Raw genomic sequence first — 16,167 nt, 5'->3', positions numbered from 1 at the left:
AGATGAGTCCGGCCCAGACAGCGGATGGGGGTTAAGGGTGTGCGTGTGTGTGTGTGTGTGTGTGTGTGTGTGTGTGTACTTAACTATATTTTGGGGACAAATTTGTACCCAAAAGTGAGACAAAATCTCTAAAAACCTCCTTTTAGGGATGTCCTCATTTGTAATTCTGGTATAAAAATAAAGAAATTAAATGTTTTTTAAAAATGTAAAAATGCAGTAAAAAATTTTGTGTGATGGGTAGGTTTAAGCCAAGGTATAGGGTTAGTGTAAGGGGATAGAATATGCACTAAACAGTATTAAAACCATTATGCCATGTCCCCATTTAGATAGCTAAGTAAACGTGTGTGTGTGTGTGTGTGTGTGAGCTGTTGATGGTTTGTACACGGTAGCAGATTTGACAGTGATTGTGTGTTGTGTTGGTTTTGTTAAGATTGACCTTTATGTCGTCATGAACACTGATGAGATGAAAAGTGATTTAGTGAAGACAGATAATCAGAACACAGACTCCCTTCAAGTTAACATCTAACTCACTTGTTATTTCTTTCTGTCTCTGTTAATGCAGATGGAAACAGGTGTGGAGGCTTAGACTTGACCTCGGTCACCCCACTGAGTCAGTGTAAACACCTCTTTATTCCAATTTATTCTCTAAGTCCTGCTTTTTACAGAATCACCATTCACAGCTCATGTGTTTTTGCTGTTTTCTTGTTAGGCAGTTAGAATTAAACCATGTAAACATTTCTTTTATGTATTTTACAATAATTTATTTTATATGTGAGCATGTATATGACTTCTGTGTAGATAGAAAAATGGTTGATAATCTTCAAAACAACATGCATAACACCTTTCTTAGTAATAGCCAGTATTCTGATGGTGTGGTTGAAGCTTTTTGTTTTCCGTGAAATGTTTTTCATGTGGATGTTTGTATCATACCAGGAAAATATTTGAGCAGTGTGACTTTAAATATTGTATTTGATCAAATGTGCTTATATGTACTAGAAATGTGTCCTGAATGAGAGCAATAGAGCTTCTGTGAAAGCAGTTGAGTAAAAAAAAAAATATATATATATATATATATATATATATATATATGTTCTTCTCTATTTGATTGAAATCATCATCTGGACCAGGTCAATCATCTTCATTAGCAGATGGACCAGACGTAGGTGTGTGTGTGTGTGTGTGTGTGTGTGTGTGTGTGTGTGTGTGTGTGTGTGTGTGAGTGAGTGTGAGTGTTTGAGAGAACAGGTTTGGCTGTACTTAAGGGACAATTTTGTTTTAACTTGTGAGGACATTTGAAATGCTCCTCACTGTTTGAAAGGCTCATACTTGATGTTTTACTTTAAAAGTAGAAGTTGGCAGTATAAATAATAATAAAAATTATAATTATAAATGAAGAGTTAAAATGCAAAAGCCTCTAAGTGCCATCTGAAATTTTCTTCTAGAATGATTATTTTTATCAAGCTCGTATATTTAAAGGAACACTCCACCGTTTTTTGAAATGGGGCTTATTCACCATCTTTCCTACATTTAGATAGGTGGGCAAACGCATTTTTTTCTCAGTCCATGCATTGTTTTAGTTTGGCAGCGCCGCCGATAGCTTATCTTAGCATAATGAATGGAATCCTTTGTTGCCAGCTAGCATGTCATGAGTAAAAGTGATAAAAAATAAACAATAAAAAAAACGAATTACTTCGTAGCAGTGCTTCGCCTGTGTTTCACCCCAATATAGTCCCAAGTCAATATCTAACTAGGAAATCGCCTAGTCTTAATCCGCATTGCTATTTGTACTCATACAGTGAATACGCAGACCACAAGAAGTAATTCGTTTTTTTTATTTTTTAGCACTTTTACTCATGACATGCTAGCTGGCAACAAAGGATTCCATTCATTATGCTAAGCTAAGCTAGCGGTGGCGCATCCAAACTAAAACAATGCATGCACTGAGACAAAAATGCGTTTGCCCACCTATCTAAATGTAGGAAAGATGGTGAATAAGCCCTATTTCAAAAAACAGTGGAGTGTTCCTTTAAGTTCAGTAATTTCACTTAAATGACAATTAAGAATTTTCATTGGCATTTAAGTGAAATTACTGAACTTAAATATACGAGCTTGATAAAAATGATCATTCTAGAAGAAAATTTCAGATGGCACTTAGAGGCTTTTGCATCTGAACTCTTCAAATTATACTTATGGACTTTGGAATGTTATCAGTTAACATTATTTAATTTTTTATTGCATGGCTTACTTCATAAGCAAAAGCAAATGGACAGATTTCCCTGTAGTAATTGACATATTCCATAAATGTTGTCGACAGAACCAAGAGCATTCCTTTAACTTAAGACTGAATCCCAACTTCAATGTCAAACCAACAAAGCTTATCCTCAGTTCCAGCTTCAAACTGAAGGCTAAAATCAGCCTTGCCCTTAACCCGTGCTTCATTCCTAACTGACCACAGCCACAATCTTAACCGGAACATAAAAACCGCCTTCATAACATTAGTTTGAACCTCAATTTTGACCTCTGTCTCAACCTGAACTATCACGTCACTTAATATGCTGTTTACTATAGTATACACTTTAAACACAAATTTAAACAAAGACATATTAAACATTTAAAAAATCGTAACATCCCAAAATTTTGAAAGACACTTTATTTGTACTTTGTGAATTAGCTCTTGTGTATTGTTTCATACCGTGTCAGTGAGTTTGCAATTGTCTGTATTCTGCTGTATTGCAGTCTGAGCCTTGTCTCAAGCATTCAATGCCCAGTGAACCCTGTATAAGCTGTGCAAATGACAAATAAAAATAAACTTGACTTCTCTTCACTCAGCCTCAAAACAAACCTCAGCCTTAATTTAAACCTCAACCACAAATCCCTTGTAAAGGAATGTTCCGGGTTCATTACAAGTTAAGCTCTATGGACGGCAGCATGCTGTCAGTATCCACAGAAAATAATTTTGAATCACAATAATAATGTCTTATAATACTGAAAATCATGACTATAGTAATAATAATTCATCTTGATTATAATTGACTCAGTTTGCTAAAATAAAATAAATAATGTGTTTACAGTATAAAACACTTTTAGTGCAAGTTGATTGTCCTGGAATAAACGTTAAAGCTACTCAATAATTGGAATAAAACGCACAAGCTATATGAATCACTTTCATGATACTTTGTTCCTTTAATGTCCATTTTAGGACTGAAAGTTCCTGTTTCTTGTAAATGCATGGAAAAGAGCACTAGTACATTGTTCATAACTTCCCTTTTTGTATTCCACAGAAGTCTTACAGGCTTGGTGAGTAAATGATGAAATATCACTTTAACATTGTGCAGCACTGCCCTCTTGTGATTATTTGAGTTGACAGGCTCTCTGATGGCATAGTCATCCAGTTTGTTGTATATTTTTGTGTGTGAGTTTAGTTATATTACTATAATCATGTGATTTCTGATGATCACTGATGCTACTGAAACACTGATGCTACATTTCCATAATTAACCCCATCTTAATCATGAAACTTTGCAAAGTTTTGTGTGAGTGTAAGAGTCTAAACCGTGAACTTTCCCCAGGACCCCTAAGGTCCAAAAATCCTCCAGTCACTAAGACTTTGAACCACACTGAAAATCCCTCTCACTCCTCAGGTGGTTTATCCCTGTTGTGTGTGACCATGTGTATTTGTGTGCTCGTGTGTGTAAATGTGTTTTGGAGCCAGATGACAAAAGGAGAGTTTGAACATGGCATGAAACCGGAAAGGTCCACAAAGAGCGAGTGACACAGAGATGGGGACAAAACCTTCTGGAGGACAGAGGAGGGGCTGAGCCTTTGATCTGTCTGCTTTCTGAAAGAGGAGGAACAGAATCACAGGAGCAAGACGAAAAGAAAGCGAGAAAGAACGAGAGAGAGAGAGACAGTGAGGGAGATGGAGCGAAACAGGGAGAGAGACTGGAGCAGATTGGGAGGGGGGTATTCAGGAGCAATAGAAGTGGCTGAAAGTGCTGGAGAAGGAGGGGGAAGGTTGGAAAGAGAGAGAACTGGGAAAGTGGAGGGACAAGGAAGAGGGTGGGAGAGAAAGGGGGAATCTGAGGAATTTCCAAATGAAAGGAGAAGGTTTTTCTTTTAATGCGATTAAAGTTTTCCATCTCACTGCATCTCCTGCAGACAGTTCGACTCTGGGAGCAACATCCCTCAAGAGTGTGACAGAGTTTGTGTGTGTTTCTATGTGTTTGACTCCGTGAACTTGGTGGCTTTGAATATAACAAGTGTGGGTGGAGTTTGAAAAGTGTTTGTGAGTGAGCAAATGTACCACAAAATTAATTTCAACCTGTCCCTCCTTTTCTAGGTTACACTGAGGCACTTACAATGGAAGGGAATTGGGCCAATCTGTAAACGTTAAGGTACTCACTTTTTCAATAGTATAGCCACAAGAAGTAAACAACATATGTGTGGAACTTATGCAGCATTTATTAATCTTTGTTCATGTTAATTTCAATTACTAATACATTATTAAAATCTTGTTAACATGAGTTAATTCACTTTGAACTAACATGAACAAACAATGAATGACTATTTTGATTAACTAACGTTAACAAAAATTGACAAATACAGCAACAAATGCATTGCTCATGGTTAGTTCATGTTAGTTAATACATTAACTAATATTAACTAATGAACCTTATTGTAAAGTGTTACCAATGACTGGAATCACTTAAAAAAAGGAAAATACAGTTAAGTGCGACATGTGCTGTCATATAGGCTACGTAAAATTCTAATGAGAACAGTAAAAAATTATATAAAATTTTGAATTTAGATTTATCAGCCAATATATCGGTTTGCAGCTTTCAAATATAAAGAATGATCTGTTTCGGTGCATCTTTTGTAACATTGTAAATGTCTTTACTCTCACTTTTGATCAATTTACTGCATCTTTGATTAATAAAAGTTTTAATTTATTTAAAAAAAAAAAAATCTTACTGACTCTAACTTTTTTAAATCAACATTATGCCACAAAAGCTGTTAAAGCCATTAAAGGAATGTTCCAGGTTCTAAAGGATGAAACAGAACAGCACACTGTATTCCACTCTATTGAATTCTAAATGTACTAAACGTGTTCATCTGAACCAGTACTCTTCCATCCGCAGATATCAAGAAACCTTCATCCGTGAATTCATCCATGTGTGCTGTCTTGCTGACATCTCTCTGTGACTCATGAACCTCGGTTTAGGTTTGTGTGGGTACAGAAATGGCCTTTCGATTTAAGGGTCTCTATATGTTCTCTACATCTGCGTCTGTGGAGTGGGAGTGTGTGGAGATTCCGGTCTCGCTCAGGAAGATCAATTTTAGGATGTCCTTGTGTTTACTGGGGTCATGTAAGTGCATGTTTGCCATATGTAACAGGTTTTGCTTTTAAACTGAAGATTTTGAGCTGTGATAAAGAGAATCTGTGCGATACCTCAAAAACAGAAGCATTTCACAACCGTGCCTCACATTTTATCAAACAAATTATTTCATCTAGCACCTTAAAAGAACTCTACAAAATGCCTCAACAATTACCTCACAGCCCCAAACTAATTTCTCGTCTTTGTTATGGCAACACAGGGGTTTTTCAACTCTGAAGGCACCACTGAGAACGCTCTTTCTCTCTTTCAAACTCTCTCACTTAAACACACACCCAGCAGGATTCTCCTCCCAGCATGCACTTCTGTGTGCAAACACATTCCCTTAGCCGCTGACCCCCGGCCCAGCTGTTACTATGGAAACCAGAGCCCCTCTCCATGACGACTGCTACCACCTCCCCATGGCTCAGCCCAGGCCAGGGATCTCCAGGTGACCAGTCCCGCTTTTTCTTCCCCTTTCATTTGTTTTCACTTTTTTTGGTTTTTGTTCCTCGGTTTTTTTTCCCCACTGGTCATCTATCCCCTCACTCTTTCTCCATCTTACTTCTGTATGTTTCCTCTTGTCACATTAAATTAAAATTTACAAGATTTTGGAGGCACGATTACATAGAACTCAGAGCTTTTTGCCAACTGTTCAGATTAGAAGAATTAATTATAGCAAAATATGCAAAGTAACCAGAAACAAACTCTCAGAGCTGTGTATGAAATACGTAGTTGTATTTGTTTGATCAAAAATACAGTAAAAACATTAATATTGTGAAATATAACAATTTTTTTTAAAAATCGCACCTGAACCACGAATACACACAAAAACAAATTGACTGGATTTGAGGATTTTATTTGATTGAAATGGAAAAAAAAAGGAACAAATCCTTCCCTCAATTTGACCCCCTTAGGAATGAATGAAACTTAAAAATTAAAACTAATCTTTACCTAAAAAGGATTTTATATAATGTCTACATTATATCTTAATTGTATCTTAATGCATTCTGAAGAGAAATGCCTTTAGGCAATGACTTTAGGGCCCAGCGCAACAGCTCATTTGCCATCTAGTGTCAAGAGTCATGAAATTTCATGTTATATATATCTTTTTTTTTCACAATAGGTCAGCAGAGACTCCCAGTGTGAGATATTTTGATCTGAATTAACAGGATTATGCATAAAATGTTGTTATTTTGAAAAGAATGTTAAAGATTGTGCTTAAATTATTATTTATTTTTTGATGAAATCCAGTAATTTAAAGGTAAATAAAATTAACAAAACAATTGCATTAAAATAAAAATGAAATGGAAAAAGCTTTCTGGACAAAAAAATAATTTTAGGGCTTCGGGTCATTTTGACCCGTGAGGGAAGGATTTGTTACAAAGTGAGAGAGAAGGATGAGGGTTTTAATGTATAGAAAGTTCAAAAGAACAGCATTTATTTGAAATATAAATCTTTTGTAGCACTGTAAATGTCTTTAATGTAATTTTTAATCAAATGAATGCATGATGCAAAAATCTTACTGACCCAAACTTTTAAACAGCGTATATTTAAAGAGTGTATCATGCATGGTTGCATCATCACAGATGTTATTGAAGGCAATTATGTATGTAGGATTAGCATAGACAATTCAATAAGCAACTCATGTATGATCAACATAGGAATCGTCTTCTGTTCATTACATGGAATAGAATTAGCAAAGTCTCTAACATTGATCGAGTGTCTTTAATTGAGATGCAAAATTTCATAAACCTAATCATAAACTTCTCTGCAGATACTAGCGTTTGATTTCAACCCCCGAGCAGCTATTAGCGACTAATAGCATGCACACACAGGCAAACACATCTGCTTAATTGTACACAACCTGGAAACATCACCACAATGGTTAGGAAGTACTTAACAGATGCATTTCGTCCAATCAATAACTCTCTAGTGCCTGGACACACGTATCTAAACTTGAATACTTAACCTACGACTTGCAAGATTAGTGCTGGTTTTATGGATCATTCCAACAAATCAAAATATAAAAATGGTTGGATTTTCATGTTTTAGAGCAGGTTTGTTTTTTCCCTGCTTTTCTCATTGCACTTTTTGTGTTGTTTCTAGTTTGGCTTCATAATTTGATTTTTTTTAATAAGCGCCATGCACTAACAGTTCCAATAGTTCTTCCAGCGAGCTTCAGTGCTGGCTGAAGGTTAGGTGTTGAGGTTTATTATGTTCTCCTCAGCCCTCAGCCAAACTACAGTTTTCTGTTATTAAAATTGCAAACTAAAAAAAAAAAAAAAAAAAAAATCCCAAACATTTAACGTAGACCACTGCCACACTTACTGCCTACTTCTCTCTGTCTCCTGGCATGTTCTGACCTTTATCCCAAAAGTGTGTGTGTGTGTGTGTGTGTGTGTGTGTGTGTGTGTGTGTGTGTGTGTGTGTGTGTGTGTGTGTGTGTGTGTGTGTGTTTTTGAGTGTGGCTGATTGGGAAATAGAGATATTTACCGCATTCCATCTCCCTGCTGTAGCCATGACAACCACTCAGCGGGAAGAGCTGCCTGTCTCACGCAAAAACACACGCACGCACTGACTAACACACCCACATCCACACACACCGCTGCCCCATAACCTGGACATAGAGAGTGGGAGAGAGATGTTACATAGTTGACAGTATGGTCTCAAAAAGGTATTGATTACCTCTCACCGTTCAACTGTTATTTTTCCAGCTGCATAACTTAGCACTGTGTACTTATTGTTGCTTTATGCCCCTGTTAATGTTATTAACGGTTTCTATGGGCACTTTAACAGATCTGTTGCTGTCGAAAAGCTTTAGCAACACTTTTTCCAGTAGGTGAATTGGCAATGAAGCTTCCTTTAATTGAAGAGTGAGACAGAAGGAGAGTGAGAGAAAGAAGGAAATTATCCTGGAGGGGACAGTTAAGGACTTCTAATGTAAGTCCAGGAACCAAGAGTCTCCACAGGGACAGATCATGACCATTTTCAGAGCTCAAAGGCTGGGGGAAATTTGCAATGCATTGTGTAGAAAATAAGACAAACTTTAGTCGCAATGTTACAGAAGTTGCGGCAGATTTGTTTTCTTCTGCATTGTGATGTATCCAAGTGAAACAGATTATGGAAAAAGTCGATTGTGGAGAGGTGGGGTTTATGCAGACTAAATGACCTGGCATACAAAACCAGAGATAAATCTGTCATTTCAACAGAACATTGAGTTATGACATTTGGATTCAAAATTGCAAGGCCAAAAAAAAAAAAAAAAACATTTAACAAAACATATGCATGATTAATTTACGATAAGATACATTTGCAAAATAGGGTGAATTTCCATTTCATGCCAACTTTAAAGGTAAACTCTCTCTCTCAATGTATATTTTATTTCAAATTAGCTTTATTAGCATGACTGTAGCAAAATGTTGACAAAGCATTAACATATAAATAATTAAAAAACATGCATGCTTATAGTATAGTATCTCTTTCACATACATATTTTTGATTAAGTTGTAAGTAACCAATTGTTCAAATAAAGAGATTAAAAGGCATATCGAATGTTCTCAGTTCTCGCGGCTGCCATCTCGGTCTGTTCCTTCCTCTCTCTATAGCCTCATATATACAGTGATCACTCAGCCTGTATTTGGTTAGTGTCTTTCTCACTTAGAGTTCTTTCACACAGCTCAAATATTCTGCTGGTTTGTAATCTCTTTTCAGGTGTAAATAGACTTCCATCTTCTTTTTTAATTTAGTGGCATCTTTCCAATAGGAAATGCAATTTTGTTTTTGTAATTGTATAATTTGGTTGGGCCAGATTGTGCTGTGCTGGTTTGGATGTAGTTTCAGCAGCAGCTGTGAATGTGCGCTCCTGGAACTGCAGGGCTTCAGCCTGGTATTTTAGGTGCTTTCAGAGAATTTCAGAGCTCTTTTTGGATACTGATTTATTAGGGGTATTGTCCTAATTCAGCTCTGCACGAGTTGTTGCTCTGTTGCGTTTACAAATTTGGGTATGCAGTTTCGATTTCCTCTTTTTCCCATTTCAAAAATCTTGGATTTTTAGGGGTCCCCATGTCTCACTGCCAATTGTGCAATTGGTTTGATTATTGCTTTTAGGATTTTTAGCCAGATTTGAATTGGAATTTCATATTGAATTGTATTTTTAATCATGTTGAAGATTCTCATTGATTTTGCTTTCAATTCATTCAGAGCCACATTGAAGTTTCTTCAAACTGAAACTTATTTTTAGTCCCAGATAGGTGTATTTGTGGATGTGTTGGAGGTATGTGTTGGATGTGTATTTATTTCCCTAACCTGGATTTCCCTCGAATTTTGAAATATCATTAATTTTGTTTTTGCTAGGTTAATTTTAAAGGGCACCTATTATACCCCTTTTCACAAGATGTAAAATAATGCCTCGTTTCCACTGAGCAGTACGGTACGGAACGGTACGGAACGGTACGCGTTTCCACTATCAAAAGTTGTGAATGGTACCAAAATGCCGAACCGTACCGTACCACTTTTTAGGTACCCTTCCATTGGGGTACCTAGCACAGTGGAACGGTACTAAAAGGTGGAGCTAGACTCACTGCGGGACGTTGATTGGTTGACAGAGAATCGTCACTTGCGCGTGCTACAAGGGGAATGACAACATAAGAAGCGCCATTTTTTAATATACAGTTTAATATAATACTACTGTTACTGTATCACGAAATGTAATTTTAAGAGTTTTTCAGGCGAGAATGTTGTTTAAAGCTCAAATCTGTGGTTTATTTATAAAGATGATTTTTTTTTTCCCCGGTTGTGAGATCCATGCGGTCAGCGGGCGCTCGGCGCTCATGTTTCCCGGCTGGATGAGCCTTTCCTCGGCTAGTTCTTCTGACGTTCGTCGCTAAGACGCTGACTCCGACGGTAGTGGTTAAACATGAGATATTTCGTCTTGTGTAGACCTAACGGGCGATCTTTGGTCTCGTGAATATATAATGAGTTCCCTGTCAATCGTTTTGGCTGAGGGGAAGTTTAGTTTCATATTAACATTATAGGCTATTTGTATTTAACTTTACTTGTAATGTTAGACTAGAGCGCTGCATTTGGATATTTGACTGAGTGTTTGCTTTATTTCTTATTGTATAGCTTCTTGTACCTTTTACTTAAACTTTTATATAGGCTATTATTGATAAAACTGAAATTTTACAAAAAGAAATATGGTTTCTTGTAATTTTTTTTTTTTACAAGATTATCACTGATGTTTATTGCAACATTTGTACAAACGCATATATTGCCTGGAATATGTTTAATTTTTTTTATTTAAACGAAAAGAGGTAACGTTAGGGTTGTGTTTTAAATTTCGTTTTGTTATAAATAGAATAACGTATAACGTGCAGTGAATAATCAATATGCGTTGCGCATGAACCACATTTGTGTCCCTATAATGTTTAATTTATTTAAATGAAAACGAAAAGAGGCAGAGTGGTGTTTTATAACATATTTCGTTTTATTGTTGCTTTAAAATGTACATACAGAGTAACAGAGATAACCGGAGTAGCAGAGCGAGCTGAGTGACGCTTTTAAAAACGCGCTGTACCATTTGCATGTAGGAGTCGCACATGGCAAGTACAGACTTTGCGTACTTGATATTGAGAAAAAGCCTAATGTCGGCGCTTGTCTTCTTGTGACAAACATGTCGAGGAGCAAGAACAAGATCTGCTGCATGTCATCCATTGTAGTTTACTATGTTCTTCTTCGCGCGAAAATGACGTCGATCGAAACACCACGCCTATCAAGTAAGGGTACTGTTGGCAGTGGGAACGCTAGCCAGATCATGGTTAACAGACCCGAACCGTACCGTACTGTCCCGTACCGTACCGTACTGCTCAGTGGAAACGAGGCATAAGTCTCTGATGTCCCTAGAGTGTGTATGTTAAGTTTTAGCTCAAAATACCCAACAGATAATTTTTTACAACATGTTTCAAATGTCATTTTTTGGGGCTCAGAAAAACACGCCGTTTTAGTGTGTATCCCTTTAAATGCAAATTAACTGCTGCTGCCGGCCCAGGGGGCGGAGCCTCACGAGCTTGCGCTAAGAGCCAGGACAATCTCATCTGATAATATCAAAACAGAAACTCTCAGTAGTGGTGTTCATTTCGACTCGGAGTCGGACAATAATGCCCACAGAGCCAGAGAATATATGCTGTATAGAGATAGAACAGGAATAGTTTAGTTTGATTACGGTTATTTGTCATCTGCTTTTATCCACTATTAATACAAGCCTGTAGCAGACCCCATCCGAATGATGACCAAAATATACTGATGAGTTCAATTAAGTTTATTGTACCTCACACAAAAGATGAAGCCTTAGTTTTACTCCAGAAAATCACTGTAAGAGCTGAATAAACACGGTATATAAGTGCGCATTAAAGTCTTATCCATAAACTCTCTCTCTCTCCCTTTCATTATCATGGAACATACACAGCGAAATACACAAAACACTCGTTAGAACTAACATTAAACAAATATATACACACCTTTTCAGTGGGTGCTTAATCAACTGGTAAACTGTATATCCACGACTGGATGAGCTGTCATAAAGTGCGCGCTCTCACTTTCATTTTTGCCGTGATCAGTAACGTTAGGCGCGCTCTGGAGACTGTAAGCTGGAACAGTACAGATCCATCCTCGAGTAACAACGAGAGTAAATGAAGACTGCTAAGTTCATTCTTACATCCAACAACAAAACACCTCAATCGCTTAGGAGACATTCTTGTCTACAGTTGCTCCAGCGTGGAAACAATGGCGGACTGTGTCCAGCTCACTCAGGGCGGGTCTATGCTCAAACTGCAGTGTCAATCGACAGTCGTGGGAGGAGCCTGTGCAAAGTGACATCACATTGCCCCGAATCTGAGAACAGCTCGTTTTGAGACAGTGCTTATGATTTATGGGGATTTTAAAAAAAGCACTTGGTGGATTTTTATCATTATAGGTTGGTTGTGTACACACACTGCCAACACACATTTATGTTCAAACACCATGTAAAAGTGAATTTTGCATAATAGGTGCCCTTTAATAGCCCACGTTTGACTGAAAGTCTTTATAATGTCAAGGAGCTGTTGTTAGTCCCTCTTGTTTTTGACAGAATGACTAAATCATCTACAAAGAGGAGACATTTAATTTCTAATTCAGTCAGTGTTAGGCCGGAGGCAGTCAAATTAGTTAATGCTTTGGTTAATTTGTTTATGTAAATGTTAAATAGAGTGAGGCTCAATGGGCAACCTTGTCTGACTCATTGTTGAGAGAACATTTTTTAGTTTGTTCCCTATTTTTACAGCACATGTATTGTTTTTATACATGGTGCTGATTAATTCAAATGTTTCCCCTCCGAACCCATTTTCCAGTAGTTTTGGGAGGAGTCCTTTGTACCAGATTGAATCAAAAGCCTTCTCAAAGTCAACAAAGCAAGCAAAGACTTTTGTTTGGGTGTACATTTATCAATGATATGTGTAAATGTGACATTTCTCCAGGATTTTGTGGGTTTGAGAAAGTTCTACAGTCTTATATTAATAATCAAATAGAATATTTTCCCCAGTTTGATTTTGACTCATATGCCTCTGTAATTGTTTGGCTCAAATTGTCTTGTTTAAAGATGGGTGTAATTAGGCCTTGATTCCAGGTGTTGGGAAAACATCCTACACTCAAAACAATCATTTTGTTCAATATTCCATCAATGCACATGTCTTGTTGGGTTTTAATGTTTATCTTTTAGCTTATTTACTGTGTTTGGGTAGTTTTATTTTGAGCATGATTTATTCAGTTGTTTTGTACAGATTTTCAAAGTGTGTCCTCCATATGTTCCCATTCTTCCTGCAATTGTTCCAAAAGTTACTGGTATTTATTGATTCCTCCATTGCATGAAATTACTGTGTATGCTCTTCCTTTTTTGCTCTTAGAGTTTGTTTGTACACTATAAGAGCTTCATAATATTGATGGCGGAGTTCTTGATCGTCAGGATCTCTGTCTTTTTGATTTGAAAGATTTCGTACAGTTGTTCTAATACTTTATAATCATCAATACACTATAATGGCAATTGTAACTATTTTACGGTTTCGCAAATTGGTGGCGAACTGGTATTTTTTCATGCAACCTCACTATGAGGGGTAAGTTTAGTTTTAGTAAGGTTAGTTTTAGTTTTCTTTTCTAAAAACTGTATGTTTTGAACAAATTCATATAAAATAACCAACTCGTAATCACCAACGTATGATTATGGTTGACTTAACCCTGTACTGTTGCTGAAAATTAATAGGGGAGCGCGAGGCACAACCTAACACATTTTGGTTTTGGCTCAATTATGGTCTGGCGCAACAGCACATGATTGTTGGCTTAATCGTGGCCTCGATATCTTGTTCTTTCTTCCCCATGCATGCCAAGCTCAGGGCTCCGTACTTTTGCAATTGGATCGAATTCTAACCCTACTGAGCTCACCACTACCTGAACAGGAATTGCAATAGCTTCTGCGGGGTCCGAGTAGAGAAGACTGCTTTCCCAACGGATAAAAAGATAAGAAACAGAGATTTCACTCTTGACTGAATGAGGGGATGGTCTTATGAACTCAACCCTGACAGAAAACCTCTGACAGAAATCTACAGCCGACAGTCATGCTCCTCTCTCACTAAATAAATGCACACTGATGATTACTTTCATCCATATAGTACTTTGAGTGTGGGAGTGATTACTAAAACATAAAAAGGCTGATTAAAAATTGAAAGCACTGAAAATAGTGTTTAGATGTGTGCGTGTGTGTATGTGTGTGTGTGTATGTGGGAGGGGTTGCAGGGCTCTGTCAGAACTTCTCTTCCGCAGGCTGTCATGATCAAAGAGCTGTTGGACCCCCTATCAGACTCACACCTCATGCTCACGCATACACATAAAATGCCATTCACATCGCACTACACACACACACACACACACATACTACCGTACACAATTTACCCAGCCATCCATATCACTAGTATACACAGAGCTCTTCACTTAAAATTACATAAATAAATCACATCACAGTCACTAATTAAAGTGTGTGCGTGTGAGTATGTTGTGTATTCGTGTGCGGTTGTGTTCTCATTTGCACTGGTCTAGCTGCTGATTCAGTGGTTCTAAAACTGTTAGTAGCTGCTTATTTCAGCTGTGCGTGTGTTTGTGTGTTTGTGCTTGAGCGAGTGTGTTTCAGGTGCCATGCGTGTCTGTTCCCTGGTGTGTGCGAGCATGTGTGTCCATGTGTGGCGGGCTGTTCTTTGTTAGGTAAATCCCAGTTGATTATGCAGTTCATTGTGTGGTTGTGCTGGTGCGGCGTCCAGAGAGCTGAGCGTGGAATTCTGACGGGGAGCCTCGCTGCAGACCAGATGACTCTCATGATTTTCCTGTCCCTCTTTTTGTTCCAACGGCCGACGCTGCTGTTCGCACAATCCCTCCGTCTAATCGCACATGCAGGTGTGTCCAACTTTCAGCTGTGAAACTCAGGTAGTGTTTTTCACAAGAGAAACCACAATCCTCTGCCTTGTAAACCGAGCGACAGGCTACCAAATTACTGATTAGCACTCTTGTAAATACGGCTATTACCAATCCTTGTCCTTCCACGCAATTGCTTCCATTTGCATTTCTTCAGGATTGTTTGAACACTTACAAATGTTTCAAACACCTGCATTCTCTGGCAGAATGAATTCAGGGTCCTTCAAGCATGCAAAATCTTAAACTATTCTTACAATTATCTTGAAGAGATGCACAATTGTGTCTCTTGAGTGGATCAGTGCTTGTGATAATTCACATAGATATCACAAAGATCACCTGATGTTTATTTAAAAATAAATAAATAAGTCTATAAAAGTGGGGTTTTTTTCTCGTAATTGTGACTTTATTTCAATTGTGATATAGTATCTCGTAATTGTGATTTTTATATCTCACAATTTGACTTTACGACGTGTCTATTTCAAATTTCATATTTCAGAATGCACAATTACCTGTTTAATTTTTTATGAGGCATTGGAATTTGATAGCAAATTGAATGTTCATCAAAAGTTATATAGTACTAGCACAAATTATACATTTACTCCTAGTCCTGTTTATTTTTCTACACCTGCTCTCCTGGTGTTTTATTTTTCTACACCTTCTCCGAGTTCTAACCTCATCAGAATTATCCTAAAGTATGAAGATGTGTTGTTCTTTTGGCATTATGATAAAAAATGAGTCACATTTATACATATTACAGGGCTTTTTGAAAAGCTGATAATGATGAATGGATTTGAATCTGTATAAAACACATTAGACCAACAATTTTCCTCTAATGTTGATCTAACATAGCCATAGTTGTCTGAACAAAGAGCTTCATATTGGAGAATGTTTCTGATTTGTTTAGGGTTTGTGAGCTCCCAGCGTGCATTGCATTATGAATAAATTATGCAGTTACTGTTAGAATTATTTTCACTGTTTGAAGACTTTATTTATGCTGTTGTTATTTTTGTTGCCACCATTTAGTGTTTTTTTCTTGTGTGGTGATTATAGGAAAAGGGATAGTTCACCCCAAACTGAAAATTCTGTCATTTACTCACACTCATGTTGTTTCAAACCTGTATGACTTTTCTTTCTTATGGAGCATAAAAGAAGATAGGCTATTTTCAGAAATGTCTTTTTTTTCTGTCTGTACAGTGGAAGTCAATGGTCACCAAAACTGTTTTGGTTACCAACATTATCATCTTTTGTGTTCTGCAGAAGAAAGAAATGGTAAGAATGACAGAATTTTTTCCCCTCAATATGTTTT

Source organism: Abramis brama (assembly GCF_963993115.1).
Source record: "Abramis brama genome assembly, chromosome: 16".
Lineage (NCBI taxonomy): Eukaryota > Metazoa > Chordata > Actinopteri > Cypriniformes > Leuciscidae > Abramis > Abramis brama.
This window is presented reverse-complemented; position numbering follows the sequence as displayed.